Genomic DNA, 20,385 nt, shown 5'->3' with positions numbered 1-20,385 from the left:
ATACTAAACAACACGTTCATCAGGTTTCAGTTTTCAGTTATCATAGCAAACAAAATTTCACATAGTAGATAAAAAAAAGTCTTCTGACAGGCAAATACGACAAAAGCAATCTAATCATCATTCGCAGCAGTAGCGTCAACATCTTCGCCATGTGTATTAGTCTGAATCGTAATTCCCCACAGTGTCATCTTCTTCTTCATCCTCAATGTCCTCGAACGTTGGCTTCTTTTTGATCAACTCTTGTATGTCCACAGCATGACAGGAAATCTTTTCGCCAGCGTCATTGACGTGATGGTTCTCAAAGATATTAGGAACATCTGTGGAATCTTGTACATCAGGAGCAGTGTAAGCATCATCTTGTTGTGCAACTTCATTAAATGAATTCCTTCGCTCAAACCTTTGCAATACTCTCCAGTCATCGCTATGTGCAAATGTGTCTTCCATGAAAAATATCTGTGTTGCTTGATTTGCCAAAATAAAAGGCTCGTTGGTCTGGTACGCCGCCTTGACATTGATGGATTTGAAATAATCATCAGCTCTGGGTTTTGCGATCCTGGAAAACAGGTTATACCAACGACAGCACAACAGAACCACACACCGATGATCCTCGAAACTGGAGATATACTGCAACTGAACAATGTCTATTATGTTAGCATACATTTCAGTTGTCTCTCTGCCGTACGTATCTGTGCTCATGATGACACTGTTTTGTGTCTTCCTGCCTTCGTCGTGTGCAAGGGTGTTGTAGCACACATCTCCAATAACGCAAGATTCATAATGTCTTACCCGAGTATCAGGACCCAATTCTAATGCGTAAAGGGCATCATCAACTGCCTGCCCATCCTCCCGCATCTTCTTAACCTATGGTTAGAAAATAGACAAGCTGATCATCTTATGTACTCAATATATTAAAAAAATTGAGAGTGCAATTCAAAAGCTTACATTGCTCTGGAACCATTTCGCAAATACTGCCATAACCAGTTTGTCAATGTTTCTTGGATTTTGCGATAGTAACTCCTTTTTGTAGACGCTGCACAACATAGTGATCGCGTCAAACATCTAAATATATAAGAATGTGCTGCAAGTTTAGTAGATTACAATGTATAAGCTGCAGTACTTAGCACTTACTTGATATAAGGTAGTATCTTAGGACAGTTGTCCAACACATACCAAACCATTTTGTCCAAATCTTTAGGTTTGTCCTCTTGTCGACTCTTCCCTGTAATTGTGTCGCTATGTGCAAATGTGTCTTACAAAATAATCGAAAACATTGAGCCCGAGATTGTCTTCACCCACCTCTTTGCTAAGCTTTTCAGCTGTTTCAATGTATTTTGAGCAGAATGTCAACGCTTCTGTAACAATGTAGGCCTCTGCAATGGAACACTCTGGTCTAGGTCTGTTCCTAACATAGCCCTTGAAAGTGCCTAGCCGCCTTTTAATAGGGTACATCGAGCCATACTGTACTGGACCTCTAAGTAGTGCCTCATAGGGTAGATGAACAGCCAAATACACCATCACATCAAAGAAGGCTGGAGGATATATCTTCTCAAGGTTGCATAGGATAGTTGGTATCTTGTCTCTAAGATGCTCCAAAGCATCTATCCTGATATTTCTGCTGCTGAGTTCCTTGAAGAATTGTCCCAGCTCTGCAACTGCTCTATATAAGTCAGGGCGGCCCAATCCTCTAAGGATAACAGGTAAAACCCTTGGAAGTAGGACGTGGCAGTCATGACTTTTCAACCCTTGTACCTTGTTTCCATCTGCACCGACTCTCCTTTCAGGGTTGGAAGCAAATCCATGTGGGAATCTCACACATGACAGGACCTCGCAGAATTCTTTTCTTTTTACCTTCTCCAAGACGTACACAGCTGGTGCCATATCCCGTGGTTTACCTTCATCTTCCACCTGCAAATCCTTTCTGATACCCAGGTGTGTCAAATCAATCCTAGATTTTAAGGTATCTTTCGTCTTGCTTTCAATATTAAGAAGTGTGCCAATAATGCTGTCACATATATTTTTCTTGATGTGCACCACATCAAGATTATGCTGCAGATCCAAATCTTTCCAATTCTCCAAATCCCACAAAGTGGACCTGCGGGTAAACAATAATCTCTCTTCTGCCCTTCCACGCTTCCTTTTCCCGCTACCATTACCAGGATGGTTTCCTGGTGTAATATGCCTGACCTTCTATATTTCCACTTGCAACTCATCGGCGGTGAGCCTCTTTGGCGCATCACGGGTTTCATACTTTGCATTGAACACATGTCTTCGGTATTTTGTATGACTCGGCTTGTCCTTGGCAAGTAAACGGCGGTGTCCAATGTAAAATATCTTGCTAAGTATTGCGTATGACAGCGGATTCCTATCACAGCGAACACATGCATTGTAACCATGTGTCGTTCGCCCTGACATAGTGCCCAAAGCCGAATAATTATGGATGCACCAAATTATGACAGCATGTAGAAAGAAATCAGCTGGTGGGCTGCTATATAGGTCTCGAGTGAGAACACCCCTCCATAGTTGTTGAAGTTCCTCCACAAGAGGCTCCTCAAATAAATTAAAATCCTTTCTAGGACTTTCTGGACCTGGGATGGGCAAGGCCATCATGTAGTTTGATTCTTTGGTGCAGACATTTGGAGGCATGTTGTAAGGGATAACAAGCACTGGCCACATGCCATATGTGGTGCTCTGGTGGCCAAATGGTTTCAATCCATCTTAAGCTAAGCCAAGTCTAATGTTTCTCGGGTCAGCAGCAAACTTTTTGTGTTTCTGATTGAAGCTTTTCCAGTCACTACCATGAGATGGATGGCTCGTTACATTCTGATCTCTATACTCCTGGTCCCTAGAATGCCACAGTACATCCTCTCTTGTTTCAGCATCATGAAACAATCTCTGCAATCTTGGTATAGTTGGAAAATGTCTCAGAATATTACGAGGAATCCTCTTCACAGCATCGCCATCTTTCCATCTTGATGATTTGCATTTCGAGCATTCACTTAAGTTGGCATAATCCTTCCGGAACAGAACACAATTATTCTTACAAACATGGATCATATCATATCCAATTCCAACTGCACGAAGGAAATTCTTCATTTTACTGTAGGTGTGTGGAATCTCAGACGCATCTGGTAATGATTTGTGGAAAGCAGCCAACATCGCATTGAATGATTTGTTGGTCATCTGCTCAGATGTCTTCACCCGAAGAAAGGTGACCATAGATGAGAATACTGACAGCTTATATCCCGGGGTGACAGCCACGTTGCATTGTTCCAACATGTGGGCCCACCGTTTTTCTTCTGTAGGTGAAAGTTCACGAAATGCATGAGCATTTCGTACCATTTTTTCAATGTTGGTTAAACTCAGTGGCTCCGCCACCACCACCTCTCCTCCTCCTCTTCCATCGGAGCATCAGGCAGATCAAGATGGTGATCTGCTGCTTCCACATAGTTAGTAACATTGACGTTCACAAGTTCACCATGATGAACCCACCCAGTATATGTGACCGACATCCCATACAAGTGTAGATGATTTTGCACAGTTGACTGGGGTCTTGTAACTAAATTCATACAACTGCTACACGGGCAGAGCACATCTGATTTCGGACCACTGTACTCACCTCTGATAAAGTTCATGAAGTTTTCAACCCCCTCGACATATGTAGCGGAGAATCTTCAAGAAGAAGTTATCCAAGTCATGTCCATCTGTTAGACATACAAATTAGTTCTTCTACTAGCTATTACAGGAAAAACATATAAGCTTTTTTATGAAGTCTAGAAAAAAATGTGACAGCCTGGATTTTGCCTTCTCTCTTTTTCCGGACATGCCTTCTCTCTGTTTCCGGACATGGTTTTGCCTTGCCTTGATTTGGATTTTGGAATCATTTCAAATGGACTTGTCACTTGGGCATACCCTTGACTTTCACCCAAGTGACCTATCTTCTCCTCATTCAACATTATTTCTCTAATAAATCCCCAAAATAATCAAATTAATATTTTTCATAAAAGAAAAATATTCATTTTCTTCTCTGAAACTCTTTTCAAAAACTTGTGCTCCAAAGCAACATCCATTTTTCTTGCTCCAAAAATTCTGAAATAATTCCTGAATATTCTTTGGACCTTGGCTCACCTTCCCAAGCAAAAACATTGCATGACTTTTTGTAATATTTTTGCTATAGAAAATCATTTCTACTCTGGACCACAAATGCACTTTGTACAACAAGTGCATTTTTCCTTAATCTTTTGGCCCTGATCTTTCTTGAGCTTAATTACCCTCCTAAGAAAATCTAAACCCCAGGAGATCAGCTCAAATGGCCATCTAGAAGCCCACTTAACTTGGCGACCAAGTTTATGGTCAGAAACTTGCCAACTTGGTTGCGTCAAGTCTAGTCGGCCTGGCTATGTGTTATCAACGTTCATAGACTAAACACTGTGTTGACTAGAGCGTAGACAAGGTTTGGCAGCGCTTGGACATCGTCTTCACCATGCCAAGGCGGTGACCGCGTGAGGACACGATACCTGGCAAGCATTCGACGCGCTCTGGGTAGTGCCAACGCCTCTGTTCGGCGCGTGCTCGAGCCAGCGCTTGCCGACGACTGTCGTGCCGCACCTATAGCCACAACCCATCGCCTTGACCTCTCCCCGGCGCTCGCCGACGCTGGAGACGCCATAGCGAGCACGGGCACCTCGCGGCCAAAAGCCAAAGTGCGCGCGTGCCCTTGTCCTCTTCCCCCCTGCGTCCTGTGCTCGTCCACGAGACTGGACAGCTCCCGCATTGACGCTGCATGCTTGCCCCCTCGCACTGGAGCGTTTCGTCGCCGTTCGCCGGCTTCCAGAGAACTCCGGCGGTGACACGATACCCCCCTCGCTCCGGCTATAAATAGGGCCTCCCTCCTCGATTCCTAGCCACGCACCACCCCTCAACACCTCCACGAACACGTAGAAGGGCACAGCCCGGTCGGGTAGGCCTCTGGCCGTATGCCCCGACCAGAGAACTCCGGCGACCTCCGCAGCTCGGCCACCTTGCTCCGATGCCTCTTGAGCTCGACCAACTGCTCGGGCATGGCATTGGAGGTCCCTTGGTGCTGCCTGGATGCTGCTGAGCCCCAGGAGCCGCCTCTAGCCATCGTCTTCTTCCACTCCGGCGAATCCCGTCCGCCACCGCAGCTTGTGAGCTTGACCGCGAGCAGCTCCGGCCATCCCGCGACAAGCCACGGGTACGGGCATGTGCGCCGTGGACCCCGCTTCATTTCTATCCCTCTCATCTAGCCCCAAAACCCCTCCTCGCCGGCGTGAGCTCCGGCAAAGCGCCGTCACCCTCTCACCTCGCTCCCCCTCTCTCTTTCCTGACGTGCAGGGCCCACCCGTCAGCCTCACCACTCGCGCCCGAAGTGGTACGAGTGGAGGCGCACTTTCCTTTTACGCCTTCGACGTCACCCCCCAGGAATTTTTGTTTAATTCAAATTTAATCAAAAATTGACACAAACTTTGACCAGCCACCATTTCCAAACCATAAGTCAAAATGATTTGATTCTTTTTGCATTGTCTTTGTTTCAGAAAGCTCTAGCAGCACACCAAAAGGTGGATTTTTCCTTGCTGCCTAGAATTTCTAGTGCTATTCAGAGAGGTTTTTGATATTTGTTTTTGTGGTTTTTAATTATTTTCAGAAGGAGAAGCTTGTCTTGAAGCAAACCAAGAGGGGTGTGATCCTCCTCTACACTAAGGCAAGCCACACCAGCATTTGGATGGTGTTATTTCAATGTCTATGATTTTCTACTTGAATATGAGTTTTTATTTGCATTTAAAATTGGATAAATATTTTTTTTAATTGCTAGTTACTTTATCATGCTTGATATGCTTGTTTTAGTTACTGGTAAATTGCATGGACTTGTTTGGTCAAGTAGAATAAATTTTTTGCATTAGTTATATTGCTATGGTAGATAATGATAGTTCTTTTATTAAGTGATATTTAAATATAAATGATGAGCTAATAAAAATATTTCTTGATTATAAAAATGAATTAGGACTAGTGAAGTTTTTGATCCTGAGTATTGCAAGATAATTATGTTGATAAGTTTGATCCATATCCGTGTGTTGTTTGCTTTGCATGTTGATTAGTTGCTTGATTATGTCAAAGTATCATTGTTATTTATAAAAAGTTTTTGTCAAAGTTCAACTTGATTAAGTTCAACTTGAATATGATGTTGATCACATCATGGTGCCACTGAATCGGGTATTTATTCAGTGCGACCACATTTACCTTGTGGGAAGGTCTTAATTCGGTCCTTTGTTGTGCCTCTCACCGGTGCCTCCCGCGAGGGAAGGTTATGGGCGTGCATACCCTGGCCCGGTAAGCAGACATAACCTTGTGTGCTCGTTCTTGTTTTTATGGTACCTTGTCCCCGTTTGGGACCGTTTTGCCACGACGGTGGCCATTGGTGCCTTTGGTAGGCAAGGGGCCACCCAATACCTAGCCCTGAGAGGGAGTTGGTCGGATTGGCCGGGAGAGTGCCATGACAAAGGGTGGGTTTCGTCAGAACGATTTGGTCCACCCAAATGGGAGTGCGAGGCCAGGGGTTCCGTAGTGTGGGTAAAGTGTGCTACCTCTGCAGAGTGTATTTAATCTATCGATAGCTGCGTCCTCGGTTATGGGCATAGCTCGGAAGTAACTCACACCATGGATCAACTTTTATAATTAATCTTGCAAACTAAATGATTGTTGCGATGCATTTTGTTTCGTGGTGATTCATGAACTCTTGAGTTGTTCATGAGTGGTTGGTTTCAGTTCTGACCCAGGTATGGTCACCGTTTGGTTACGAGGTAACCGTCTGGTAAGCGAGTCTGTGAGACTCGGTGAGCGTATTGGTGTCATTGCATCTTTAGTAGTTCTTGCTTTACATTAATTTGATTTATTGTCGTGATATTGTCTGTCATCGTGCTTATGTTTGTTGTGAGCTTGCAAGTACATTCAATGTACTGATCTGGCGTGTCATGCCAGCTTTCAGGCAAGTCGGTTCGCATCAGAGTGCATCTCGTGTCTAGGCCGTGTCCACGTCGGTGTCCCTGTGCTATGGAGTTTCCACTTCGTCGTTCTTCCCCTGCCGCGTAGTTCGTGTGATCGAGGCCCTAGTCATGTTCATTAAATAATGTACATACTGTTCAGCCGCACCAAGTGTGCCGCTTGGCCTCCTACCTCGATGTAATATCCGACTTATGTAATCCGCTAGCATCAATAAAGCGATTGTTTCTGTACCATGTTTTTGTGTATCGCCGGAAGACTTGACCTCTGGGCTGGCAATGCAAGGTAAACCGGTTGCTCTGAGCCGGGGTGCCACAACGCTTGGTATCAGAGCCGCGCTGATTGTAGGACACGCTAGACCGTTAGTGCGTTAGTGGAACGGTAGATAGCTTCGTTTGAGTGCCGGTAGTCATAGAAATTGGTTGCTGCATTGCATGCATATTTATCTGTTGTTATTACTAACCATATGGTTTGTGAGTGTAGATGGCTCCAGTACTGATCTTGTACCATCCTGAGTCAGCTCCGTACAAATCGTCGCACCTGCTTCAGAACGTGTGGCGACGACTCTACCCAGAGGGTGCTGATCCAGAGTATCAGGTGTATCGGGAGCATCTGGCCGGTGCATTGTATGAGTATTATGCTGAGGTCACTCTACACCACAGTTCCCCTTCCGGCGCTTACACTCGTTCTACTAAGGGTGGTCTTGCTTCTACGCCATCTCAGGCGGTTCAGTTTGCTGCTATCGAGTCTCTTGTAGACTTGCGCTAGAACGAGGTTCGCATGCACACCCATCCAGGTCTCTTCTACTACCCATCTCTGCACGAGAATGGGCGTATCCGCTTTCCTTTGATTAATCCGGCGTGCGATCGTCCCACTAGCCACCTTTCCCGCTATATCACTGCCAGTTATCTCCTGAACTACGAGTTAGCTCGGGAGCTTTCACGCGCCCGGACAGCTCTCGCTGCTGCTCGTACTAGGAACCCTCTTCCCACTGTCATCTACACTACTCCAGTTCCTTCCGCCTCCGTTCCCCCGGTGACTTCGCAGGGTACCGTTAACCCTCTAACGGTGACCCCTCGCAGTGCTCCTGCTGCGTGGGCTTCCCTTGTCGTTACTCCTGCCGCTCCTATGCTTAGATCCCATCTCGCACCTACCCCTGAGGGAGAGCCCTCGAGGCAACGCCGTCGCGTCTCTCTTAACCTGGAGGTCTCTACTATCAGTTCAGGATCTGGGACCGGCTCAGGAGAGGAGCCCGCAGCAGCACAGTCCGAGCAGTAGACCGCTAGAGTATCGTTTTCGTCATGAGTAGGATTTATGGGTGTAATCACACGTGTCATGATGCTTAGTTTCATGTATGAGGGTAGTAGACCCGTTGTGATGTTTACTTTGATGTTGATTTTACGTATAATTATGTTGGAACCTTTTATTTGCTTTGGTTTCCATTCGATGTTTTCTTCCGGGATTTGTCGATGGCTTTCCTCCCATTTTGGAATTTTCTCATCATGGTTGCCATGTATTGGGAAAACAAATAATAGGATGACGCGTGGAGGCAGCAGCAGCCAAGCTTGTGAGGATGTCCCTGTCCGTCGCTTCGCAAGGCAGGCAGGACATTCCACGGAGCCATATCAGCCACCTCCGTCTCCACCGCCACATCCGCCGTCCACTGAGCAAATCCTGCGAATGTTTGAAGAAAGAAGGAGCAACGATCTGCTAGAAATATTGAAAAGTGTGCAAGTTATGGTTGGGCAGAATGGAAACCAGAATGGTCATCACTCCAAGCTATCAGATTTTCAGCGAACCAAGCCTCCCAGCTTCAGCCAAGGTATTGATCCATTGGACATCGATGATTTGTTAAGGACTATTGAGAGGAAACTGGAGATTGCTCGCACTGAAGAGGGAGACAAGGTTCCCTTCGCAACGCATTATCTCGAAGGAGCTCCCGCTATATGGTGGGATAATGCTAAGGCCATATGGCCCGCGGACGACGAAATTACTTGGACTGAATTCAAGGATAATTTCCACAAGTATCATATTCCCACCGGGATTATGAAAATCAAGCAGCGCGAATTCCTCGCCCTCACTCAAGGCAGCATGATAGTCAACGAGTACCTGAATAAATTCAACCATTTGGCCCGCTATTCTCTCTATGATGTGACCACAGAAGAACGAAAGATCGACAGATTTCTTGGGGGACTGAATTAGCATCTCAGGTGCACCCTCAGCATGTTTGATTTTCCGGACTTCCTGACTCTGGTGAACAAGGCCCTCATCACAGAAAGGGAACACAAGCACCTACACGACAACAAGCTAGCTATTAATGACCACAAGTGCAAATTCGAGCCGAAGAAGGATATGCAACCAGTGCAGAAGGCTCGTACTTGGCAACAGACTCAGGTTGAGTACAAACCCAACTGGCAGCAAAATGTCAACAGGACCACCACCCAAGTCAAGAATATCGTGACCAGCCCAGTGTGCGAAGATGGTCAGCGCAACAATTCATGTTTCAGCTGTGGCCAAACAGGACATTACGTCAAGCAGTGCCCCAAGAACAACAAACCAACAGCTCCATTCCATCCGCAAGTCAACTACATGGAGCCGTATTCCGCCCCAGGTACCATCCAAAGGCAAATCCATCATATCTCCGCAGACGAAGCCCAAGAGAACTCGGAAGTCATCATTGGTATGTTCCTTGTTAATAACATACCCGCCGTAATTTTATTTGACTCTGGGGCTTCCCACTCTTTTATTTCGCGGAGTTTTTCTTCCCAAAACAATTTTCCTTGCTCGATTTTGGGAAAACACATGCTGGTACAATCCCGGGATCCCTGCTCAGAAGCAATCTTGTCTGCCGCAATTTGGACATTGACATCAAGGGCGTCAAGTTTCCAACATCTTTGATAATCATCGACTCCAAAAAATTGGATATTATTCTGGGCATGAATTGGTTAACCCAATACCAAGTATGCATCAACTGTGCGACCAGAGAAGTTAGCATGAAAAATACGGAAGGTCGCACCACAAGTTTTTATGCCCGCAAGAGCATCCCCAAGAAGGATATGATTTTCACAGCAGTGGCAGAAGAGGTGGAACTAATTCCAGTGGTCAGTGAGTATCCAGATGTATTTCCTGAAGAATTACCAGGCATGCCACGAGACAGAGAACTGGAGTTTGCATTGACTTGGTGCCTGGAACCGCACCAATACACAAGAAATATTATCAGATGCCTTCATCAGAATTGGTGGAATTGAAGAAACAACTGGATGAGATGCTGCAGAAAGGATACATCCGCCCAAGCTCTTCACCATGGGGATCACCAGCGATATTCGTGGATAAAAAGGATGGCAGCCTACGAATGTGCGTAGACTACCGACAGCTGAATGACGTCACCATCAAAAACAAGTATCCGCTGCCAAGGATTGACGATCTGTTTGATCAACTCAGCGGGGCCAAAGTATTCTCCAAAATTGATTTGAGGACCGGATATCATCAGCTCAAGATAAAGAAGGAGGATATTCCCAAGACCGCGTTCACCACTCGGTACGGTCTTTATGAGTATACCGTTATGTCCTTCGGCCTCACCAACGCCCCAGCCTTCTTCATGCATATGATGAACAAGGTGTTTATGGATTTCTTGGACAAATTTGTGGTGGTGTTCATTGATGACATCCTCATTTACTCCAAGAGCAAAGACGAACACAAGGAACATCTCCGAGCAGTTTTGCAAAGGCTCCGCGACCATCAGCTTTATGCCAAGTTCAGCAAATGTGAGTTTTGGCTCCAGCAAGTTGGATTTCTCGGGCATGTCCTCTCGGCAGAAGGAATCTCAGTGGATCCAAACAAGGTGAAAGATTTACTTAATTGGTCCGCACCCACGACAGTCTCAGAAACCCGGAGTTTCCTTGGACTAGCCGGATATTATCGCCGTTTTATTGAAGGATTCTCCAAGATTGCCAAGCCAATGACCGAGCTCCTAAAGAAGGATAAGAAGTTTGAATGGACTGAGGACTGCGAACGGAGTTTCAGTGAGTTAAAAAATCAGGCTGACGTCAGCACCAGTATTGACTCTTCCAGACATTTACCGCAGTTTTGATGTCTACTGCGACGCATCCAGAAAAGGGCTTGGATGTGTACTCATGCAAGATGGCAAAGTTGTGGTTTATGCATCCTGACAACTGTGGCAACACAAAGGAAACTATCCCACTCATGATTTGGAATTGGCCGCGGTGGTGCGCGCTTTGAAGATCTGGAGGCACTATCTGATTGGAAAAAAGTGCCAGGTATTTACCGACCACAAGAGTCTCAAGTATATATTCACTCATCCCGATTTGAACCTTCGACAGCGAAGATGGGTCGGGTTGCTTAAGGACTACGACCTCGGAATAAATTATCTCCCGGGCAAAGCTAATGTGGTGGCTGATGCCCTCAGCCGCAAACCAGCCATCCTTAATGCTCTCATAGATTCATTGCCTCCAGAGCTTTATGAAGAAATCACTCAGCTCAATTTGGTGATCACCGATGTCCGTCTTGCCAACATATTGTAAGTTGCCCCTACTCTCGAAGAAGAAATCCACAGTGCTCAGGCAGATGACAAACTATTGAAAATATATGTCTAGAAGATGCACAAAGGGCATGCACCGGATTTCTCTAGGGATCAACAAGGTACGCTAAGGTTCTGAGGAAGGATTTGCGTACCCAACCTCGAAGGTCCGAAGAAGAAGATATTGGCAGAAGCACATGAAGCGCCATATTCAATTCACCTAGGTGGTACCAAAATGTATGAAGACCTTCGTCAGGTATTATGGTGGGATGGAATGAAGAAAGACATCGCATACTTTGTGGCCTGTTGAGATATATGCAAAAAGGTAAAGGCGGAACACCAAAAACCCGCCGGACTCCTCCAACCTCTACCAGTATCCCAATGGAAATGGGACGATATCTGCATGGATTTCATCACCGGATTACCAAGGTCTCACCAAGGAAACGACGCAATATGGGTCATAGTGGACACCTTAACAAAGGTGGCACATTTCCTTCCCATCCGGACCACCTACCGTGCAAATCAACTTGCACAATTATATGTGTCATGAATTGTCAGTCTGCATGGAGTACCCAGGACTATCACTTCCGACAGGGGATCTCTCTTCACCTCCGCATTTTGGTCCCGACTACATCAAGCCTTGGGGACTGCTCTGACCTACAGCGCGACTTATCATCCCCACACAGATGGACAGACTGAGCGAGTAAATCTAATACTTGAAGATATGCTCCGGGCATGTGCATTGGCCCAAGGAACCAAGTGGGAAGACTGTCTGCCCTACGCCGAGCTTTCCTACAACAACAGTTTCCAGACCAGCTTAAAGATGTCACCCTATGAAGCTCTGTATGGCCGGAAATGCCGCACTCCATTGAACTGGTCTCAAACCGGAGACAGCCGTATTTTCGGGACTGATTTAATGCTCGAAGCGGAGAAGCAAGTCAAGGAAATCCGAGACAGACTGCAGCTGGCCAAATCACGACAGAAGAGCTACTATGATGCCAAACACCGTCAGATCAGCTTCGAACCAGGAGAACACGTACATCTCCGAGTCACCCCTATGAAAGGAGTCAAGAGGTTTCAGACCCGCGGAAAATTGGCACCCAGATACATCGGTCCGTTTCCAGTCATGGCCAGAGTCGGAACAGTTGCATATCAGTTGGAATTGCCACCGGAACTGTCAGAAGTACACAATGTGTTTCATATCTCGCAGCTGAGAAGATGCATCTCGCCACCGGAGAAAAGGACTGATATGGCAGAGATAGAATTGGCTAAGGATTTGACTTATGAGGAAAAGCCAATCAGAATATTGGATCAGACAGAAAGGGTCACTCGCAGCAAAGAAATAAGGTTTTACAAGGTTCAGTGGGAGCATCACACCGAAGAGGAAGCAACCTGGGAAAGAGAGGAATTTTTAAGGACTGCATACCCAGAATTGTTTTCCCAAGCAACCGAATCTCGAGGACGAGATTCATCCTAAGTGGGGGAGGTTTGTGACAGCCTGGATTTTGCCTTCTCTCTTTTTCCGGACTTGCCTTCTCTCTATTTCCGGACTTGGTTTTTGCCTTGCCTTGATTTGGATTTTGGAATCATTTCAAATGGACTTGTCACTTGGGCATACCCTTGACTTTCACCCAAGTGACCTATCTTCTCCTCATTCAACATTATTTCTCTGATAAATCCCCAAAATAATCAAATGAATATTTTTCATAAAAGAAAAATATTCATTTTCCTCTCTGAAACTCTTTTCAGAAACTTGTGCTCCAAAGCAACATCCATTTTTCTTGCTCCAAAAATTCGGAAATAATTCCTGAATATTCTTTGGACCTTGGCACACCATCCCAAGCAAAAATATTGCATGACATTTTGTAATATTTTTTCTATAGAAAATCATTTCTACTCTGGACCAGAAATGTATTTTGTACAGCAAGTGCAATTTTCCTTGATCTTTTGGCCCTGATCTTTCTTGAGCTTAATTACCCTCCTAAGAAAACCTAAACCCCAGGAGATCAGCCCAAATGGCCATCTAGAAGCCAGCTTAACTTGGCGACCAAGTTTCTGGTCAGAAACTTGCCAACTTGGTTGCGTCAAGTCTGGTCGGCCTGGCTATGTGTTATCAACGTTCCTAGACTAAACACTACGTGGACTAGAGCGTAGACAAGGTTTCGCAGCGCTTGGACGTCGTCTTGACCATGCCAGGGCGGTGACCGCGTGAGGACACGGCGCCTGGCATGCGTTCGACGCGCTCTGGATAGTGCCAACGCCTCTGTTCGGCGCGTGTTCGAGCCAGCGCTCGCCGACGACTGCCGCGCCGCACCTACAGCACCGACCCATCGCCTTGACCTCTCCTTGGCGCTCCCCGACGCCGGAGACGCCGCAGCGAGCACGGGCACATCGCGGCCAAAAGCCACAGTGTGCGTGTGCCCTTGTCCTCTTCCACCTGCGTCATGTGCTCGTCCACGAGCGTGGACAGCTCCCGCATTGATGCTGCACGCTTGCCCCCTCGCACTGGAGTGTTTCGTCGCTGTTCGCCGGCTTCCAGAGAACTCCGGCAGCGACACGATACCCCCCTCGCTCCGGCTATAAATAGGGCCTCCCTCCTTGATTCCTAGTCATGCACCACCCCTCACCACCTCCACGAACACGTAGAAGGGCCACAGCCCGGTCAGGCAAGCCTCTGGCCGTGTGCCCCGACCAGAGAACTCCGGCGACCTCCGCAGCTCGGCCACCTTGCTCCAGTGCCTCTCGAGCTTGACCAACTGCTCGGGCGTGGCACTGGAGGTCCCATGGTGCTGCCTGGATGCTGCTGAGCCCCCGGAGCCACCTCTAGTCGTCGTCTTCTTCCACTCCGGCGAATCCCGTCCGCCACCGCAGCTTGCGAGCTTGACCGCGAGCAGCTCCGGCCATCCCACGGCAAGCCATGGGTATGGGCAGGTGGGCCATGAACACCGCTTTATTTCTATCCCTCTCATCTAGCCCCAAACCCCCTCCTCGCCGGCGTGAGCTCCAGCGAAGCGTCGTCACCCTCTGACCTCGGTCCCGCTTTCTCTCTCGTGACGTGCGGGGCCCACCCGTCAGCCTCACCACTCGCGTCTGAAGCGGTACGAGTGGAGGCGCACTTTCCTTTTACGCATTCGACGTCACCCCCCAGGAATTATGTTTAATTCAAATTTAATCAGTAATTGACCCAAACTTTGACCAGCCACCATTTCTAAACCATAAGTCCAAATGATTTGATTCTTTTTGCATTGTCTTTGTTTCAGAAAGCTCTTGCAGCACACCAAAAGGTGGATTTTCCTTGCTGCCTAGAATTTCTGGTGCTATTCAGAGAGGTTTTTGATATTTTTTATGGTTTTTAATTATTTTTAGAAGGAGAAGCTTGTCTTGAAGCAAATGAAGAGGGGTGTGATCCTCCTCTACACTAAGGCAAGCCACACCAGCATTTGGATGGTGTTATTTCAATGTCTATGATTTTCTACTTGAATATGAGTTTTTATTTGCATTTAAAATTGGATAAATAAATTTTGTTAATTGCTAGTTACTTTATCATGCTTGATATGCTTGTTTTAGTTACTGGTAAATTGCATGGACTTGTTTGGTCAAGTAGAATAAAATTTTGCATTAGTTCTATTGCTATAGTAGATAATGATAGTTCTTTTATTAAGTGATATTTTCATATAAATGATGAGCTAATAAAAATATTGCTTGATAATAAAAATGAATTAGGACCAGTGAAGTTTTTGATCCTGAGTATTGCAAGATAATTATGTTGATAAGTTTGATCCATATCCATGTGTTGTTTGCTTTGCATGTCGATTAGTTGCTTGATTATATCAAAGTATCATTGTTATTTATAATTTTTTTTGTCAAAGTTAAACTTGATTAAGTTTAACTTGAATATGATGTTGGTCACATCATGGTGCCACTGAATCGGGTTTTTATTCGGTGCAACCACATTTACCTTGTGGGAAGGTCTTAATTCAGTCCTTTGTTGTGCCTCTCACCGGTGCCTCCTGCGAGGGAAGGTTATGGGCGTGCATACCCTTGCCCGGTAAGCAGACATAACCTTGTGTGCGCGTTTTTGTTTTTATGGTACCTTGTCCCTGTTTGGGACCGTTTTGCCACGACGGTGGCCGTTGGTGCCTTTGGTAGGCACGGGGCCACCCAAGACCTTGCCCTGAGAGGGCGTTGGTCGGAGTGGCCGGGAGAGTGCCATGACAAAGGGAGGGTTTCGTCGGAACGCTTTGGGCCACCCAAATGGGAGTGTGAGGCCAGGGGTTCCGTAGTGTGGGTAAAGTGCGCTACCTCTACAGAGTGTATTTAATCTATCGATAGTCGCGTCCTTGGTTATGGGCATAGCTCAGAAGTAAGTCACACCATGGATCAACTTTTATAATTAATCTTGCAAACTAAATGATTGTTGCGATGCATTTTGTTTCGTGGTGATTCATGAACTCTTGAGTTGTTCATGAGTGGTTGGTTTCAGTTGTGACCCAGGTATGGTCACCATTTGGTTACGAGGTAATCGTCTGGTGAGCGTATTGGTTTCATTGCATCTTTAGTAGTTCTTGCTTTGCTTTAATTTGATTAATTGTCATGATATTGTCTGTCATCGTGGTTATGTTTGTTGTGAGCTTGCAAGTACATTCAATGTACTGGCCTGGCATGTCATGCCAGCTTTCAGGCAAGTCGGTTCGCATCGGAGCGCATCTCGCGTCTAGGCCGTTTCCACGTCAATGTCCCTGTGCTATGGAGTTTCCACTTCGTCGTTCTTCCGCTGCCGCGTAGTTCGTGTGATCGAGGCCCTCGTCATGTTCATGAAATAATGTACATTCTGTTCAGCCGGACCGAGTGTGCCGCTTGGCCTCGTACCTCGATGTAATATCTGACTTATTTAATCCGCTAGCATCAATAAAGTATCAAAAAATACCTAGGTTTATGTCTAAAGCTTTGGCAAGATATTTGGACGAGCAGATCTAAGTAACGAAATATATGTAAATCTAATTCAGCAAACAGATTTGAGTGCTAAATTATGGCAAGCTGTTTCAGCAGTCAATGAGGCCGATCACACAGCCATCGAGCTATCGAAGGCCATCTCAGCAACAAAGATCGAGTATAAAATGGTGTAGAGCTATTTCGCCTAACAGATTGCCTATTAGACCATGGCAATCTACGTAATGATAAATATATGGAAGGATATTTTAGCAACTAATCGGGTTTGGCATGCCATCTTAGCTAAGTAGATTGACTGCAGGACAGGGCAAGGAAGCTTCTTAAGCAGAGCATATTGACTGTAAACTACTTCAGCAAACAGTGAGATTAACAACGTCTATCATCTAACATTCAGTGCTACAACGACATGCACGGGGCCTCAGTCTAGAATGCGCGTACCGTGGGAGAAGCTAACCGCCGTGCGTCTCCACGCGAATGTCGCCAGCGGTGGCGGTGGGGACCGCCGTGCATCTCCGCAAGAACATCGCCAGCGGTGGCGGCTTGGCTAGAGGACGGCAGTCTACGAGAGCGTACTGTGGGAGCGAGAGGATCGCCGTGCGTCCCCTCGACGAACCGCGGCGCCGACGTATTGGCGCAGCGGGGAGGGCGGCTTTGGCGGAGCGAATGGAGTGGAGGGGGCCGGGGGGAGCGGGGTTTGGGAATATTATTGGCTAGTTGGCCGAAGGACGGTTGAATTTGGGATTTGGGGGGAATTTTTGGGGGGATTTTCACGCGGTGGGCGGGGGGAGTTTGGCGCATGGTCGGTTTCTCCAAGTCCAGTCCCACGTGTCAGTGAAGAGGCAAGCCGAAGCGCGTTCCGTTTGTGTGAGCCGTGTGCAGGACCGAACGTGTGTGGGGTGCAATGCGACCGCGGCAGGGGTGCTGTGAGTGTACCACCTTTTTTCCTTTTAAGCTTAGTGCTTCGCCCCCTCAAAAAAAAACTTGGTGCTTCACGCGATCCATCGATGCTACTACTAGTAATCCGGTAATCCCGACTAAAACGGCGCGGCCGGGTCTTTTCCCGCGCGATATGCTTGGAGGTTGGCTTAGTTGGTTTTTTAGGACGAGTAATGCTACGCCTACGTAATCCTAGTTACGTAATTAACATAATGTGAAACGTGTGAGTTGTTGATTGTAGATTGGGAGGAGGGAGGGGCCCACCACCATGAAAATCAGGGAGGAGAGAGAGGCAATTTACGTTAACCCTTTCGTGGGTTCCTGTAGATGTAGAAAGATGTGAAATGCGTGAATGTGTAGTGGACGTACCATTGGAGTGCCTACGATAAATTGTGTATGTAGACCCTATGTGTTTATTTACTTCGCATGTTAGCTTTGTCTCAGTTCAAACCTTCTAAGTTTATACACCCAAAAACGAATCATCATTCCATATCTATCTACTCTTATAAAAAGCAGAGTTGGTGATGATGGTGTGCCTGCCATCCTGCAATATAGGCCGTCCGATCTATATCTAACGGATCGGAAGAAAACTATGACAATATACCCGCACTCCTCTCCACATTTGCAGATAAGGCCTTCCCTCGTTCATGCTTTTCTCCCCTAATATCTTGATGTTCCGTGCAACGCACGGGCATGTTGCTAGTACTCCTACAATATACTATATTATCGTGAAAGTTCATATACACCGGCCGAGATTAATGCAAACACGGTAGATTTTCATTACATTTCGAACTTTTATAGGACAGAAAAATAAAAGAAACCCGACCTAAACCTATTCTACGGCAGCGACTGACGTCCTCCATCTGCGATCTCCATGTATGGGAGGGGGGTTCAAGACCCGTGAAGTGAAGATGCGGTCTCCGGCGAGGAAGAGTAGAACACGGGAGATGGACCGGCCAGTTGGCACACCATGCCCTGCCGTCTCCCATGCCCTACTCATCCTCGGAGGAGTCCCTGACCTCGGTGGTGCCGGACGTTGGACGGCGGCAAGTAGGACACGTGGGACATGTGGTTGACGGTGCTCCTGTCGTCGGCTGCCAGCGTGGCCACCACTCATGCGGTCGCGTCCGGCTACGCCGCTATTGCATCGCGAGCGGCGACTTGAGCGTGGGCGGCAACCTCGAGCTTCATCCCCGATGACAAGCTCTCCCACAGAGCGTTCGCGCTCGTGGTCATGGAGGATGTGGTGCCAGGTAGCAGGACGATGCGCTCTAGTGTGGAGGTTAGCTGGGCGTTGCCACTTAAAGTAGCGCATTCCGGTGACGCCAAGCGTCTGGGTGTGTCATTAAGTCGCCGGAGTTGGTTCCTCGGGCACCGAGCCTCTTAACGACGGCATACGGACGGACAACATGAATGCGGGCAGCTGGCGCCGGTTGGGAACGCACCGCGCGATGACGCGAGGGACGAGGGTTTTTGGTATGCCAGGCAAGTCAGCTGCGGTCGTGGCAACGTTGGAGATGCCCTTTGCTCACATGCAATCCCCACATGTCATTGAAAAAGCAAGATGACCCGGCATGGTCTCAGGTCCTAGGGATGCAGTTGGCCGCAGTACACCACTCCGCGGACACGTCGCGGCGCGCGCGCACTTCGGCGCCCCGTGCATCCTCGACGAGCCGGGTGTTGATCCGCTGGTCATGCCACAGCGCTAATGCCACCCTCTGCACACTGAAGCCGATCGTGTCCAGCGAAGATGAGTGTGTCGCTCACCGCGGTCGCCGTGTCCAGAGGCGGTGCTGGAGCTGCGCCATGTTGCTGGCCCCCACGACCCACATGAACGGTTGCCGGTGGCGAGGAGGTCGTGGGCCAGATCCTCCATTGGACTAGTCTGTGCCACGTCGTCCCGACAGGTGTGGCCCACATGTCGGTTTCCCTGTTTTCCCGGCCAAATTCGAGCGTCAGTGCTCCCTGTTGCGCATTAGGCGCAGAACATGTGGTTTTTGTGCCCTAGTTCAAATGTGGTACAGTACCAAGTTGTTACCCTGGCCCCAAGTGTGAAGGTTTTGGGTACGGTACCACCCTTTTCCTTTTCAAGTAGTGAAGCGTAACACTTGAGTAAGTAGCCGGATGGTGTCCTAAATGTAGGTGTCTGACTGTTTGAAGGAATAATTGACGTGTGCCTGGTCCGTGCCTGCATTTATGGGTCCAACTTACCATATTCTGGCAGTAGTAACTATACTAGTCCCTGCGTATTCCCTCTGTTTTTATTTAGTCCGCATTTTAGCTTTTCTCAAAGTCAAACTTTGTAAACTTTGACAAAGTTTATAGACATAAATAATAACATATACAATAACAAATCAATACCGTTAGATTCATTATTGAATATACTTTCACATCATATAGATTTGCTATTGTAAATGTTCATATTTCTACTCTTATAAAAAGGAGAGTTGGTCATGATGGTGTGCCTGCCATCCCGCAATATAGGCCGTCCAATCTATATCTAACGGATAGGAAGGAAACTATGACAATTTACCCACACTCCTCTCCACATTTGCAGATATGGCCTTCCCTCGTTCATCCTTTTCCCCCACAAGATATTGATATTCCGTGCAACGCACGGGCATCTTGCTAGTTTTCTATAAATTTGGTCAAATTTTATGAAGTTTGACTTCAGTCAAACCTAATATGCAGAGTAAATAAAAACAGAGGGAGTATCTTACTCCGTGACCAAGACGCAAGGGAAAACGAGACAACTTAGTTTATTTGAGCCGTTCAAGTATAATCATGTGGCGTTGCTTATTTCTCTTCCTCTCCAACCATCTTCTCCATGGATCATGCCGCCCTCCGGTCGAGTCCATCCTCCCGCATGCCTCATTTGAACATTCCGCCGAGTATCATTCGCACGTGGGCCTAGACCATGCTTGTATTTCCAATGTTGTAATTTGTCC

The sequence above is a fragment of the Triticum aestivum genome, chromosome 7D, assembly GCF_018294505.1.
Source record: "Triticum aestivum cultivar Chinese Spring chromosome 7D, IWGSC CS RefSeq v2.1, whole genome shotgun sequence".
In the NCBI taxonomy this organism is placed as follows: Eukaryota; Viridiplantae; Streptophyta; class Magnoliopsida; order Poales; family Poaceae; genus Triticum; species Triticum aestivum.
Note: the sequence above shows the minus strand (reverse complement) of the source record.